General features: G+C 37.0%; 1 long non-coding RNA gene across 1 annotated transcript in view; it reads left to right on the top strand.

The window, feature by feature from the left end:
* Positions 1 to 4994, top strand: part of LOC121318052 — an 88191-nt gene extending 83197 nt beyond the window's left edge. The window contains exon 3 of the long non-coding RNA XR_005950572.1: positions 4911 to 4994. This is a non-coding gene — a long non-coding RNA (uncharacterized LOC121318052). The remainder of the gene's footprint in view (positions 1 to 4910) is intronic.
* Positions 4995 to 15849: the final 10855 nt, after the last annotated feature.

The raw sequence follows: 15849 nt of genomic DNA, 5'->3' as shown, positions 1-15849 counted from the left end.
GTTTATGTTGTCTTTTCACACTTTATTACTTTTGTTTGTTTTATTTTAAACATCTCCTCAAAGATTTATTCAAGCCTTTACCCAGATGGAGTGTGCATTCTTTACACCCACGGCCCCACAGCTGCCCAAGTTTGATCTGGAATGTACACTCCATCACTATATATATATATATATATATATATATATATATATATATATGATATATATATATATATATATATATATATATATATATATATATATATATATATATATATATATATATATATAATATATATATATACCCTATATAACTATGTTATATTAAAACTTGATTCCACTCATTAAGGAAATACTGAGGTAATACTAAATTGTCAAACACCAAGTTTGTTAAATTGTCGTTTACAACCTTACAAAAACATGTCCAAAGACACATTTATTAATATTTTGATATAACCCCGTTGTTATAATAGGTCTTTATCTTGTTGTACACAAAAAAAACTTCGACCAACTTTGTAAACTGGGTTGATTTTTGAATAATAATAATAATAATAATAAATAATAATAATAATAATAATAATAATAATAATAATAATAATAATACAAATTTCACTTATATAGCATTCTTCATGCAAGCATTCCAGGGCATTTTACAAAAGAAATGTAAAAAATCCTTTGTCTAATATATAATCCAGCTACAAATAAACAGACCCAAACAAATACGTTTTCAAACAGTATTTAAAATTGTGCTAGAGTTCCTGATATGAAACAGGAGCAAGTTCCAAAGACGAGGGGCATTATAACTAAATGCCCTGGCTCTGACAGTGTTCAAACTAATTTTAGGGACTGTCAGAAGATTAGCATTTCCCGATCTCGGGGAACGACCTGGGGCATAGGGGTCAGCAGATCTTGAAGATAAGAAGGTTCAAGACCATTTAAGGCCTTATAGGTAATAATAATAATAATATTAATAATAATAATAATAATAATAATAATAATAATAATAGCATACAATAATAAAACAAGCGAATGAGATGGACGCAGTAATTGTATCAATTAAATATATGCGTAAAACCAAGATTAACTAGGATTAATTTTATAAATCGCGATTAATTTCTTTATCACTTTAGAGCCCTTTTGTTTCACATTCAAACCAGGCCAAGGTAGGGTATACTTCATCATATAATGTAACTATATTTAGTAATTGGCAGAACAACAGCTTTTTAGAAATGTATAATACTGTATACTTTCAGTAGGTCTGATACATGCCCTACAGTTAAGTCATGTCAGTCGACCCTCAAAAACATAAAATTCTCACACCATGCAGAGGGTTAAACCAGCACGATACTTGTTCTGATTATTACCTCATTTGTTTTGGCCACCGTGCCTTTCTGTTTATGAAAAGTGTTTTGCTTTGTTTTGTTTAAACGTTTTATATCATAAATAAATACGAGCACATTAGAGACTCACCCCACAGTCCTCGTGTCTGCCTGTATATATAGCATATTCAGCCATTGGTCTTTATGTTCAGCTAACTCTAGACCATAAGGCCATTTATTTTCAAAAGCATCAAGACTGTGCCTACACTGAACAGGCCACTAGCTTGCTCCAGAGAACTCATTTATGACTTCTCTCAAGGCTGAGTCAACTCTTTTCTGTCTTTTTTTACTCTTGGGCTCTGTATTTGCTGTCTAAGCTTGATGTACTGCATTGTACAAGATGATATCGTTAGTTATGTGACCTTACTGAGACCTAAAACACAGCATTGTGGTTTGAATGAAGCAATGGTTTGTTTGGTTATGAACCAGCATAGATTAATTCTGGTATCTGCTTTCATGAAGAAAAAAGAGCTATAATGTAATTAATGTCTGAAGAGAGGAAATTTGAAATAATTGACTAAAACTAGACTATTCATGTTTTCTTGGGCCATTTTTTCATCGGTATTACAAAGTCTTTGGTCAGGCTCCTGCTTTAAGGCCTACTCTTAAAGGGTAAAGGACTTTTTTATTGTATTGTGTTACATGTTCCTATGTGTTTGATTACGTAAGGTGTGTGTATTGTTTTAATTTTTTTTTCTTTTAACATTTTGACCACTTTTTTAAACGTTTAAATTCCATTCTGTGCCTCAAGATGGTTTCACATGTACCCTACATTTCCCATCATCCTCCTGCTCACGTAACTGAGATGGATTTACCAATGGGCAGGAGGATGATGGAGGTACATGTGAAGCCAAATTGAGGCAGGGAATGCAATTTAAATGTTTAAAAATTGCTCATAATGTAAAAATAAATAAAACAATATACACACTTTACGTAAAGAGTTGTAGCAACACATGGGAACATGCAGCACAATAAAATAAAAATGTCCTTATGTACCCTTTTAAATTGGCTTGGATACATCAGTGTTTCAACTTTTTTTTTATTATGTTGTATTTATTTGTATTTAATTCATTGTATAGTAAGTATAATTTGCCAGTTTATTTTGGAACGCATTTCTGATGTTCCTCCAAAGACGTGAGCTGTGAACCTCTATTGGTACCTATTCAAACACTTCTGATTCAAATAAGAAAAAATGTCCTGGGGCTCCCAGTCCAGAGGCACCTGCGCTAACCACAATGACATCTGGTTGGCACAACATTTATAAAAACACACTGAAGACATAAACTTTTTAAACCAAAGGAAAGCATCACTGACCACCATTCCAAATGACAACAGTGTGTTGGGAAAATGTTTTTAATTGCTGAAATTTCAGATGCCTGTGGTCAACTCACAACAGGAGGGCTCAGGGAAGCATTCAATGTAATTTAATCTGAATGACTTTTCCCCAAAATTCTGAAGGCTGTATTAAAGGGTATTAAGAATGTGTTACACTTCCCATTGTTTTCCCATGGTTCTGCAGCTGTATTCTTTCACATGTGCTTAGTTTAAAAATATATATATATATTATATATATATATATATATATATATATATATATATATATATATATATATATATATTTAGTTTGAGGTTTCAGTGTGATCTGAAAATCACATTTCAGCAAGTTATTTTAGCGAACCTGAGATACTTCAGAAGGCACCAGGTATCGTGTGACTAATTTTCTTGTGCATGCTAGAGTAACCTTCAAGCCCTTATAAAGAAAGGATACTGGAGAGGAAAGTTTTTCTGAGTGTGAATAAAATAGGCAGTGCCGCAGATGAACATCTCCTGAGAGAATGGGTGCCAAAATAAACTGTCATGTTTTGCACAAAATACAATGGCTAATCCTCTAATATGTTCTGCATTTTTTTACTTTCATTTTTTTGGAACTGCAGTTTTTAAAGATGCTGTGTCCCACACTTACTAAACAACTGTGCTTGGATGAACATTCATATTTCATTTTTAATTAGCTGGCAAATAAGAGTGTAATTTGTACCTGTGACAGGATGACATCACTGACCAGGCTGTTTTGAGCAGGAAGGAGACTCAGACATAAAAAAGCTGCAGGTTTAAATGCGCTTTTGCACACTTTAATAATAAAATAATAACAAAACAAAACAAATAGGCACAATGACCAAACAGACAGTAGATAGAGCCGCCTTCAAAACCCATCTAAACACCAACGATAATTTCTTCATATACCCTCAGCACAGCAAGCAAACCTCCACCATGATCACCAGCGTTAATTCTAAACCCTCATTCTAAATTATCACTTGTGTAGGATCACGTGACCTTTGAGCGATGGCTGCATAGAAGCTTTCCTTCTCGCCTCCCCTCATTTATTTTGTTATTTAAAAATATTAAAACTCAGTTTTCTTAATAGTTTTTTCACTTTTGGCTGTCTGACATAACTAGGATGTCGAACTCATCGAAAAAGAGACCTACACTGCACTCCTCTTCTCCATTCAAGGGGGAAAAGAGCTGATTCGGATCCGACCTCCATTGTCGAGGCATGCATGTATCAGTATTTTGAGCTTATATTATACCATATTGAAAACACGGGTCTCGTCCTTTGTCCAAGAATTCAAGACTCTTAAGACGGATCTGACTGCTATCCATACATCCATGATCAGTAACAAGACGGCTATTACAGATTGTGAAGCCAGGATCGACCAGATAGAAGCTAAGATGGAGGACCTGGAGTACAGAAACCGACGTAATAATCTTAATCTGGTTGGCTTGAAGGAGGGAGATGATGGCTCTAACCCTGTTGATTTTCTATCTAAAACTCTCTCACTATGGTTCCCGACCTTGTCTGGTAAGACCATCAAGATTATACGTGCACACCATATATATTCCAACCAGTCTAAATCCAGGGACAGGCCTCGTACTCTTATTTTCAAACTGTTGAGGTACTGCAGGTAGCCAGAAGGAATACCTCTCAGTCTAAAGCTGGCAATATCAGGGTTTACATAGACTACAGTAACATGAGTGGGAGGAGTACAAAGACTCGTCCAAAAATGTAGTGAAGCATGCGCTTCTACTAAGAGATTGCCTGGATTTGGTCAGTCGTTTGGTCCAGGACAACCTGAGATTGGCTCAGCACCGATAGCAGCAAACATTTCGACCAGGAGATAAGGCAATGCTGCTACTTCCCTCATCAGAATCGAAATTGTATGCTAAATGGCATCGGCGATATGAAGTGATTCGGGCTATAGGGAAGGTGAATTATGAAATTAGACAGCCCAATCGCCGTAATAAACGTGAAATGTATTATGTAAATTTATTAAAGCCCTGGTAGCAAGAGAGGTCTTGTTTATAGCCCCAGGTAATATAGAGGATGATTTAGGTCCTTGCCCCAAGACACCTAGTTCAAAAATCATTTCGATGGAGGAACAGTTGGTTCCAGATGAGCAACGGGAGCTGTGTAAGCTTATTGAGGAGTTCAGCGATGTTTTTCTGACTTGCCCGGTAGAACTAACTTGGTTGAATATGACATTATCTCTCCACCAGGTTTCATCGTGCAAGAGAGACCTTACCAGATCCCAGAAAGTTGATGAAGTAGCGTTCGCAAAGAGGTATTGGACATGCTCGAGTTTGGGGTGATTGAACCTTCCAGGAGCAAGTGGTGTAGTCCTATTGTCATAGTGGCCAAGAAAGACGGCACCAACCACTTCTGCGTATATTTCAGGAAGGTAAACGATATTGTCAAATTCGATGCTTACCCTATACCTCGAGTCGATAAACTTTTAGATCCCCTTAACCCGCAGTTCTAGAGAGAAAACCGCATTTTCAACACCAGAAGGGCTGTTTCATTTTAAAACCATGTCGTTTGGGCTACATGGTGCACCCGCAGCCTTTCAGAGACTGATGGACCAGATTTTATGCCCACATCATGAATATGCAGCAGCGTATATTGATGACGTTGTTATTTACAGCTCCACTTGGCCAGAGCATTTGGCTAGGATTGCAGCCATCCTTCAGTCTCTAAGGGTAGCCCGGCTGACAGCTAACTTGAGAAAATGTGTGTTTGCCAAGACAGATGCTCAATATTTGGGATTTTTAATGGGGAATGGAAGGGTGATACCCATGGTCACAAAAATCCAGGCTTTGGTTGACGCAGCGATCCCCAAAACCAAGACTCAGGTGAGGTCACTTCTCGGATTAGACGGTTATTACCGCCGCTTTATCCCTGAGTATGTCACAATGGTTAACCCTTTAGTTCACCTCACCAAAAAGTGTGTTCCAAATTTAATTAAATGGTCAGCCGAGTGTCAGGGGGTGCTTGATACTATTAAGTGTAGACTTTGCCAGGCCCTCACTCTTATCACACCGGATTTCACCTCCACACCAATGCATCGGACGTGCTGTCTTCTCTCAAAAGGCAGATGGAGTAGAACAGTAGAGACAGCTCCACTCGTTTACCAGGGGGTCATTCGTGATAGCATAAAGGGGATGGAGAATCATAAATCATTTCCTTCGCTTGGTTTTGGTAATAGAAACTGGAAGGACCATGGGAGAAAGCTGTGTAAAATATATTCACAAAGTGTTTTGTTTGTTTGTTCGTATCTGTTAGTAACTGTCTGTGTTTGTAGATCACCAGACGGCTAACGTATCTGGATCTGTTGCCTTGGGCCAGCACAAAACTGGATCAGCACTGCACAACAGTCACTAAAAAGTAAACTGTTATCACCCACCACAAGTACTATTGCACGCACCTGGATTGATGACCGTGGCAAGTATTGTGGGGCAGATAACATGCGCTTATTGCTTTGGGCTACAATCCCTGTTTTCTGTTCTCCAGGTTTTATACATTGTGTGAAGAACCAGAGTTTATTATTTTTTCCCTAAATCTCGAAAAACTACTCACTTCTAAATCTTTTGTAGTCATTTTTGTATTACTTTAGTATAAATACATGTTAATTTGGATTCATATGTTTTTTTTTCTGACTTTATGTGAACGAAAAGACACACATTTGCCCGTTTTCCCACTGGAAATTTTGAAATAATTTTGAAATATCACTGTCCTGGTCACAAAAGCAAAGTTTGTGGGGAATAATAGCCATTTTCTATACTTTTGAGGCATAAGCAATTAGGAAATAACACTTACTACCCAGGAACAAAAATTGTGTTACATAGTGTTATCTCCCTGTTACAGAATCTCACAAAGATCAGCACACAAATCAGGTCACAGTGGGGATAATTTTTCTTAAGCTGTGCATGTAGCTCACCAGAGGAGACAGCATTTTCCTGTCAGCATTGCCGTTGCCAGCATTGCCCCGCGCCGCTGTCAGAATTGCCACTAGCAGCATTTTTGCTGCGGAGTGCCCTGCACCACTGTCAGCATTGTTGCTACCAGTGTTGCCACTTGTAGCTGCACATCTGTAGGAGCCAGCATTTCTGCTGCCAGTATTGCCATTGCTGGAGTGCCCCACACAACTGTCAGCATTGCCACTGCCGGAATGCCTCACACCGCTGTCAGCGTTGGTGACACCCCAGCAGAACGGGGAGATGAGGAGATCCTCTCCACCACAGCCTCGATCTCCAATCTGCCCACCAGAACTTATGTAGGGAAAAATTGGCTTGAGGGGTGGGAGTTGATGTTTTATATGAATTACTGCCTAAAATTTAGAAAAGCCAGTTATTCTACCATGCTAGTCTTTTTTATATAATAAAGAAGGCTTAGGCTTCCAATGCATAAGCCCATTTCTGGACAATCTTAATCAGTAATAGATGGCGGTCTAAAACATTGGATATGGTGCTGATTCTGCAAAATTGGAAAGAATATAGCAAATAAAAATAAAAAAACATACAGTGCGTATAGAAAGTCTACACCCCCTTTCCATTTTTTCACCTTTTGTTGTCTTATAGCCTGGAATCCTGGAATTAAAATGCATTAAAATTGTTTTTGTTTTGTTTTTATTTATCTACACATCCTACCCCACAACTTCCAAATGAAAAAAAAACTAGAAATTTGCAGAAAATTAATTAAAAAATAAAAACTGAAATAGCTTGGTTGGATAAGTGTTCACACCCTTGTAATAGCAATCCTAAATTAGCTCAGGTGTAACCAATCGCCTTCAAAATCACACACCAAGTTAAGTGGCCTCCACCTGTGTTAAATTGTAGTGGTTCACATGATTTCAGAATAAATTCAGCAGTTCTGCTAGGTAGTGCATTTCAAAACAAAGACCACCAAGGCATTTTCAAAAGAACTCCAGGACAAAGTTGGAGCACGGTCAAAACGATTATTAAGCAGTGAAAGGTGTATGGCACCAATATGATCCTGCCTAGCTCAGACCATCCCTCCAAACTGGATGACTGAGCAAAAAGGAGACTGATCAGAGAGGCTACCAAGAGGCCAATGGCAACTTTGCAAGAGCTACAGGCTTTTATGGCCAAGACTGGTCAAAGTGTGCATGTGGCAACAATATCCCAAGCACTCCACAAATCTGGCCTGTATGGTAGGGTGGCAAGAAGGAAGCCATTACTCAAGAAAGCCCACCTTGAATCCTATTTGAAGGATGCAAAAAAACACTCAGGAGATTCTGTAGCCATGTGGCAAAAAGTTTTGTGGTCTGACGAAACTAAAATTTACCTTTTTGGCCTAAATGCAAAGCGTTATGTTTGGTGCAAACCCAACACAGTGCATCACCCAAAGAACACCATCCCTACTGTGAAGCATGGTGTTGGCAACATCATGTTATGGGCATGTTTCTCATCAACAGGGACTGTGAAGAAAGTACAGAGAAGTCCTTGAGGAAAATCTGCTGCCCTCTGCAAGAAAGCTAAAACTAGGAATGAAGTTCATCTTTCAGCATGACAATAGCCCAAAGCACACCGCCAAAGCTACACTGGAACAAAAAGGTAAATGTCCTTGAGTGGCCCAGTCAGAGCCCCGACCTAAATCCAATCGAAAATTTGTGGCTTGACTTGAAGATTGCTGTCCATCAATGATCCCCAAGGAACTTGACAGAGCTTGAAAAGTTTTTTAATGAAGAAGTTTTCAAATATTGCCAAATCTAGGTGTGAAAAATTAGTAGAGACCTATCCCAACAGACTAACAGCTGTAATTACTGCCAAAGGTGCTTCTGCCAAGCATTAACTCAGGGGGGTGGAGACTTATCCAATTATGATCTTTCAGTTTTGTATTTTTAATATAGAATTTTTTTTCTCAATAAAACCTTTTTCCCCTTAACAGTGTGGAGTATGGTGTGTAGATAAGTTGAAAAAAATCCTCAATTAAATGCATGAAACTCTGAGGCACTGACACAACAAAATGTGAAAAAAGTTCAAGGGGGTGTAGACTTTCTATAGGCACTGTACACATAAGACCCCCCCCCCCCCCCCCCCTCCTTTGTTAATATATAGAACATACATAAAAGTGCTTTGTGATGGTAGTCCACTATGAAAGGTACTATGTAAAATAAAGATTGATTGATAAAGGAACATAGAGCCTCAAGTTTATAAAGATCCTTCTTATGTCAAGTTGATGTACAGTATATAGTTCCTTGTTGTGGGAGTCACAACTTTTGTGTGTTTATTTGTATTTCTGTGTTAGTTATGGAGACTAGCTTTGCTATGTGGACCAATTTCAGGACCAGGTCCTCTAGCCAGATTTAAATCAGGCACCTGTGACAATAACCAGTTTGTCATGCTATCCTAATGTTGCAATCAATTGGCATCTCTGTCCTTTGAATTGAATATAAAAACAAGGGCCAGACGTGAACTGTAAACCATACGGTCAAAGACAAATGTCTTAGTATTCAACTAAAGATACTCTGTACTCGAGAGGCAAGTCCTTGTCTTATGTTGATGTCAGTATTATGGAGGTGATCCATTACATTCTCCCCCAGCTTAATCCAAAATCATCCATGAGCATTAACACAAGCGCGTGGCCACCTAGGCTCATGGAGTTTCAACGTGAGGCTCGTAATCTGGGACACTTTCCACCCCCCAAGATCTGGAGGGACTTCAGTAAATCACATGTACTGCACGCCACCATACATGCTACAGCTTATAACAGTGCAAGGAACACATACATTCAATTGGTTGTTTCAACCATAACAGTCAGAATGCTTTCCCATAGGACACCACTGTGATGAATTGGCATCTAGTCAATTGAATTGAATGGAAAGGCAAGGGCTGGACACGAACCGCGAACCATACGGTTGAAAGACGAACATCTTACCATTCAACTAAGCTCTGTAGTCAAGAAGCAAACATCTGGTCCAGAGACAAACATCTTACTAGTCAACTAAATTGCAAGCTCTGCAGTCCAAAGGCAAGTACGTGTGTTAAGCTGATGTCAGTATTATTAACTGAGCAGCTGCTAAGAGCAGAGTCATTAGTCTCTGCTCCGCTCAAGAGAAAAACAATGTAATAATACATAAGAGTTCTTGAATTTGCTATTGAAGTGGGTGTTTTTTTTCAGAATGGTACAACTAAACCTTTGTGGCTTTGTTCCTTGACTGCTAAACATCCCAGAATGCTAATCAAAACATCTAAAAAATATATTCATTAGTATCCTTTTAAAAATTCTAACTAAACAGCAGTATTTTATTGAATAACATGTTTAACCATCGATGTTGTGGTCAGTTAAACAGTGAAATCCAGGTGTAATGCTTGTAAAGGTCATATTGGTGATTTGCCTCATCACAAGGTAAAATAAACTTGCACATTTTCTTGTATAATATAGAGAGTTCCTGAAGATGCCCTTTCCATGCTGTCATGTGTACACAACATTACCATAGTCAATAGGTGGAAGCAACAGCTGCCCACTGATTTAATGAACTAAGTGTGAATATTTAACAAGACAGGGAGGATAGATACAGCCTGTCAGCATCCCTGGCAATGCTACTACATTTTTTAAAGTTGTTTTTTAAGAATAAAGGATTTTTCAGAGCGATAACTTGTCTGTTTAATATTTATTATTATTATTAATAATAATAATAATAATAATAATAATAATAATAATAAACCTTTTTTTATATAGCGCAATTCATATACAATTCAAAGCTCTTCACAGACAGAAAAAAATACAAAAATACAATAATAAACAGTAAGAAAAGAGTACAGTTATTAAAAGCAGAAGTAACAATAAAACTCATAAAATATAAAAATGTTATAGAAAAGCTATATTACATAAAAACATAAAAATGTTATGGAAAAGCTATATTAAAAAGGTATGTTTTTAATCGAGATTTGAAGATTACAATTGAAAGTGAATCTCTGATTAAAGGGGGTAAGGAGTTCTAGAGTGTGGGGGGGTTTAAAAAAGAAAGCAGCCTCTCCCATCCTTTTACATAAAAGGCCAGCATTTGCAGATCTCAAAGTGCGTTCAGGCTGATAAGGAATTAACATATCATTTAGATTTTGTGGAGATAGTCCATTCAGTGCTTTAAAAACTAGTAATAGAATTTTAAAATCAATTCTGTAATGCACAGGAAGCCATTGTAATGATGCCAACACAGGCTTAATGTGAGCCTTTTTTTTTGTTCCAGTTAACATTCTAGCAGCAGCATTTTGCACTAGCTTTAGGTGTGATATCACATGACTTGTAAGTCCAGAGAATAAAGCGTTACAGTAATCTAACCTAGAAAAAATAAAAGCATGTACTAATTTCTTTGCATCATCCAAGGACAAGAATGATCTATCTTTTGTTTCTTAAATGATAGAAGGACACTCTAGTAATATATTTTATATGTGGTTCAAAGGAAAATGCAGAATCCAAAATATATCTACTAAGATGTTAAGCTGGTGCATGGGTTCAAACTTTGAAACTGTCTCACAAAATAAAATAGTTATAGAAAAATTGGAAAATGTAAGCAGAATTTGAAAAAAAAAAAAAACAGTCTGCAATGAATGAAAATGTGTGTAGCCATGTGACATGTCATGTCAGTGTGGTGTCACTAGGGCAGTAGTTCCCAGACTTTTTCAATGTAGGGACCACCTTGGATTTTTCCCATGGACCACTTGCCATGCATTTTTTCATTCCAACGTTGTTAGGCTAATTTGTATGCGTATATGTATAAGTACATGTATAAAGTAAAGTATTTAGATAATGTACCTAACGATGGGATTCCTAGGCTTAAATCTTCGCTACCAGTTCATCAAGGAATGTTGTCATTTTTTCACATTCTGAATGCTTCGTAGATAAATGCAATCTCACTTTTGCAGGGTTAAGAGTTTTGTGTGACAAAACCTCATGATAAATAATGTACTTTGGCCTGGATTGTCCTCAGAGCCAGTAAATGTAAATGCCAGTGCTGGTCCCTGCAACCGTTACCTTGTGTAGCAAATTAATCTATCCATTTCTAACAAAACTTATTGCACTTACTGAGTCACCAATAACTATTGCACACCCCTAATAAAAGAAACCAGATAAAGGGGATAAATGCAGACTACATACATATCTTACTTATCTATAATGTGGTTAACCCTTTAAGGATCAAGCCTTTTTCAGTGGGATGGTCCCCCAGGACCAGGTTTTTTTTTTGGCTGTAGTTGACTCTTCCTATAAACATTCACCAAAAATCAATGTTTTACAGTAGCATCTTGGAAATAGTGTCCTTTTTCAGAACACTCTGGGGAACATTATCAAGTACATCAGAAACCATATAAACTTTTCACTGTAAACATTTAACATTAAAAAAACATTTTTAACATATAAAGTTAAGTATTTGTTTATTATCATGTATTCTGCTTAGAGATACACGTATAAATGTGTTGTTATTCTATGACGCGAGGGACCTTACAATACTTCCTGAAAGTTTTATTGAGACATATTGATGTTTGGGCAAATTACAAAACCTGAGTTTTACCTGAGCGATTGCAATGACATAATCCACATTTATAACACACAATGACATAATCCACATTTATTCTCAGGGTCTTTATAAGCAATAATGGACACTACTCTCGATTTATTTTCTCAAAATAAATATTCATAAATAAAATAATAGTTCATTCATATCATTATTATCAGTAATAAGGAAAAAAATGTACCTGACAAGTTCATGAAATAGTATCTGCTTATACCACTCATTTCTTGATATTTATAAATATATACTAAATTATTGATATTGATATGTTGTATAAAAACATATATATATATATATATATATATATATATATATATATATATATATATATATAAATGTTCTAATATAACTATAGAATAAATGTTCTAATATAACTATAAGTCAAATACATCAGATGTGCTTTCATATATTTTTCATAGCCGTAAACAAGTTACTTTGTTTCTCTATGCTGTTGAAAATGTGTTCGCCCTTTAAAAATGAAATGCCCGTCTATGACAGGGACAGAACGATTCTTGGTGATAAATTTCCCTCCCAACCTGTGAGGGCGCTGTGTAAAGGGAACAGAGTGCCCTTGAATAGATGGCCAGATAATTAATTCCCAGGGTTAGACAGAAATTGGACATCTAGAAAGGGGGCGGAGCTACGGTACACTAAATCATCGACCCGGAAGGGAAACGATGTGGCAGCTGCGGATTGAGGAGTGGTTGCACTCGTTAACCAAGGGGACATAGTGAAGTGATCTGTTCCTTTGTATGGTTAATGCTGAACAAGAAGGAAACCCATATTGTTATCATGAGTGCTTTGTTTGTTTGTCGTGTCTAAAGAATTGCTTGTTTGTTGTTATTAGATGGCTAACACAATCTGGACTCTCACCAAAGGCCAGCACTTACCCGGACATCACTGCATCATTGTTCACGATTAACAGTATTTGCAGTACGAGCACTATAGCACTCACTGTGGACTTGTGTTTGTGTTACGTCTGAGTGTTTAAGATCGGGACTATTATAACTGGACCAAACTGTGGATTAGAATGGAGCAATGCACACAGCTGTATTGCCTGTCCTCATTATTATTTACTGTCTTTTGTCATCAGACCATTAAAATATAAAAATAAAACATCATTGCACCTGGATTATCGTTGTCTGTCTGGTTATTAATTACCACAGCACTCCTGCACCAGCACACTGTTAGCCACACTGCCTCAGTGACGTCACACACACAAAAAAAAAAAAAAAAGGCAGTGATATTCCTCCCTTATTCAATGTTATGTGTTAACAAACTGTATTGCAAATTACTGTGGCCTAGCCAGTCACAGAAACAAAGTGCATTTGTTATCCTGTTTACCCTATCACAGGCCCAGAATGACACTGAATGAGCTGTTTGTTGTGTTGCTTAGAACTGCGTAACTGAATTTCAGGAGCTGTTTGCGGACCACCTGGAATTTACTCGTGGACCATAGGTTGGGAACCACTACACTAGAAATATACAAGCTCTTGGAAAATCAAAAGGATCTCATGTAAATGACTTTACAAGGGGCATCGTCGGTGGCTGCATAGACCAGCATGTTCATTAAGAATGCGCTGGGTAATGTTTGCAGTTATGAGTCATGATGGACCATGCCTGCAGGCATGTGCAACGTATTGTGACCAGAAACATGGATGCAAGAGTGGCCCAAATGATATATGTTTTTTAACAGTGGACTTGAAGCTCCTGTTTCCACTGTGGGATTTGGTAGCAGACCATACACATTGTTTTGACCAGTGTATCACTGTATTTCAGTATTTTTGTGACTCTTTTGAGCGATTCATATTGGGTTTTTTTTTATGACAATTATGCTGTCACATAGCTTTCACATTCAAAAGTAATCATTCAGTAAGTACTTTGATAAAAGCAGCTTTCGTAAGTGCTAGTAAGTACCTCATACTGAGGAACAGCACGCTAATCCTACCATGAAAAAGGATACCGTTTCTGCTGTTTTAATCAATGTTTAAACATGTCATATCAGATAAGCCCAGAATCCTACATCTTAAGTAGACAAGCATTATCTGCTGGTCATAATACTGTTTCACAAATGCACAAGATAATGTGGCTCAGCGGCTAGGTCAGTTGTAACAGACTGGGAGATTTGGTCATGACCTAGGCTGATTCAAACAATGTATTTCCAAAAAGAGTGTTAAGTAAATCCTGCTTCATTAATTAAAGAAATAAAATAGAAAAACATGGGAGGTAGAGCAAGCCACTCAGCCCTCAGTGTATCTCCTACTGGAAAGGAGATGGGTAGTCAGTACTTGTTTTTTGCTGTATGAGTTTATCTTTGAAATAATGATTTTCAATAGTTCTTAAGCAGACTTCCAAATGATATGTACTGTAAATACAATTCTTTACTGGCACTAAAAAAAAATACAATTGTAAAACAATTTGTAATATTAAAGTATACAGTACTATATACTTATTTTTCATTATACTGGAATTGTGCCAAATTCAGTGTTAGGTTTGTTGTAATGTCCACTGGGTGCTAAATTCAGATGAACAAATGTATTATCTACAATGATTTACTATTAATAACTCCACAACTGCTGTGACACACAGTATTGTATTTTTTTGTCATTCTATCCTATCAAAATGGTCTTTGGGGTCTCAATATATGTGATAAACAAGCACAGTTTAATAGTTAGATAACTTAAAGGGGAATCTTAGTAAACCACTTTAATGTCCTGGGAGATCAGCTAGTACAAATAAATGAAAATAGCCAGGATGTCCCGCCTTGTGCGACACAAGTGACCTGATAAGATCTCCTCAGCCTCAATAAGCAATGGCTCTCGTGTATTAGATTAAATCTCATCCACAGAACTCATTCTGTTCAGTAGTCAACATTGCCATTATTAATGAGTTGGAATTTAAGACTGTCCTTGTTTTCACAGCAAATCTCGCCCAATCAAACCACCCCCACATCCAGAAACCAATCCAGAAAACTTCATACCAAGCCTTACTCTAAATTTAATTGGTTTTGTATTCCTATGAGTGGAACTCATACACATAAAAAGAATTTGCTTAGCAATGGGAATTTGGTTCAATGTTTTCCTTAATGCAGCTCACAGTACATTAGACTTAAAGGCTTACTGTTTTTTTTTTTTTCTTAAGCTGCTGAGAGGTATTTGTATTCTATATATGTGCACTGTATATTCAGTAAAAAGGTCTGGCCTAGTGTGAAGCCAAGAACTTTAATGACCAGTCTGACATGCATTAAAAATCATGAAAATCAGCGGCAGGAATTAGTAATTTACTGTCAACATGGCCCAACCACGTACAAACTAAATCAGTGCATTATTTAATCATGAAATAAGTACTGTACTTCACCAGTAGAAACTAAACAATAAAGAACAGGTATTGTACCAGAATGAAATAGGAAGAAAAAAATCTATGTACAGAAAGGTGTTATGCCTGACACCTCTATGTCCACATGTATTTTCAGAGAGCCTAAAGGACTAAAAATGCACAGAAAATACCTACAGGTTTTGTATTTTGTTGTTCTACATTTCAATGCAGCACCAGCATTTGAAGCTTATAAGATCAGGGACTTAGTAAGTCCCAATTTTATTTAACAGAAAATACGCTTGAACTTTCTGACA

This window comes from Polyodon spathula, chromosome 1, assembly GCF_017654505.1.
Source record: "Polyodon spathula isolate WHYD16114869_AA chromosome 1, ASM1765450v1, whole genome shotgun sequence".
Classification (NCBI taxonomy): Eukaryota; Metazoa; Chordata; class Actinopteri; order Acipenseriformes; family Polyodontidae; genus Polyodon; species Polyodon spathula.
The sequence above is the reverse complement of the archived record's forward strand: the minus strand, read 5'-3'. Positions and strand labels throughout refer to the sequence as shown.